The 870-nt window shown below is 36.0% G+C and overlaps 1 non-coding gene across 1 annotated transcript; it reads right to left on the bottom strand.

Annotated features, from left to right (window-relative positions):
* Nucleotides 1-460: 460 nt before the first annotated feature.
* LOC130865000 (small nucleolar RNA SNORA18) lies at nucleotides 461-591 on the bottom strand. The gene has a single exon (XR_009056044.1). It is a non-coding gene; the product is annotated as a small nucleolar RNA SNORA18 (small nucleolar RNA).
* Between the last annotated feature and the right edge of the window lie 279 nt (nucleotides 592-870).

Here is an 870-nt window from a genome sequence, read left to right on the forward strand (position 1 = left end):
TCATTAGCATCTTCCTTTTTCTAGAATCCTATCGATATCAGCAATCATAATGAGAATGGTATATTCATTTAAGTTTTTTTTTTTATTGTAAATAAATTTTTATTTAAGGGATTTGATTCCATTGTTCTCCATCCTGAGTCACAATCACATGGTTTCCAGATTTCTTTCACTCTGATTGTACTCTTTAGCCCTTTTTGTTATCGTCTCTCCTTGAATTAAAAAGCCAGAACAGCCATGACTAATTCAAAGGTTTTCACCGTAACAATTCTGGTGCCTTCTTCAAACCAATTTACTTTAGGAACCATTTTAAGCCAGGCCTCTCACTTGTTGACACCCAGTGTGTTTGAAGAGTTCTGCTTACTCATTCCTAACATCATACTAATCATTGTGAAGGCATACCAGGGCCTGAAGTTTAAAAGAAAAAAAAAAAAAGGTGATATATTATTGCTTCAAACTTTTTACATGTCTTGTAGTTCCTTTCACAGACCTAACCACGAGCAGCCCTGTGAGTCAAGTAACCACAAGTTACTATATGAGGCGTTTCCAACGATGTGTGGCTACTAGGGAAGCCCCATCGGGATAGACCTCAAATCATTTAAGTTTTCAAGTCAACTTAACTTCACCTGATCTCAATAAGTATCTTTGTCCTTTTTTTTTTTTTTTTTTTTTTTTTTGCAAATTGGCATTGCTGCTTTTAAGGAATTATAGACAATAACTTTACTGAATGTCCCCCGCAATATTATACTTTTTATGGATATATGATTGGTGATATATATTTGGTTTTTCGAGACAGGGTTTCTCTATGGTTTAGGAGCCTGTCCTGGAACTAGCTCTTGTAGACCAGGCTGGTCTCGAACTCACAGAGATCCG

This window comes from Chionomys nivalis, chromosome 22 (assembly GCF_950005125.1).
Source record: "Chionomys nivalis chromosome 22, mChiNiv1.1, whole genome shotgun sequence".
In the NCBI taxonomy this organism is placed as follows: Eukaryota; Metazoa; Chordata; class Mammalia; order Rodentia; family Cricetidae; genus Chionomys; species Chionomys nivalis.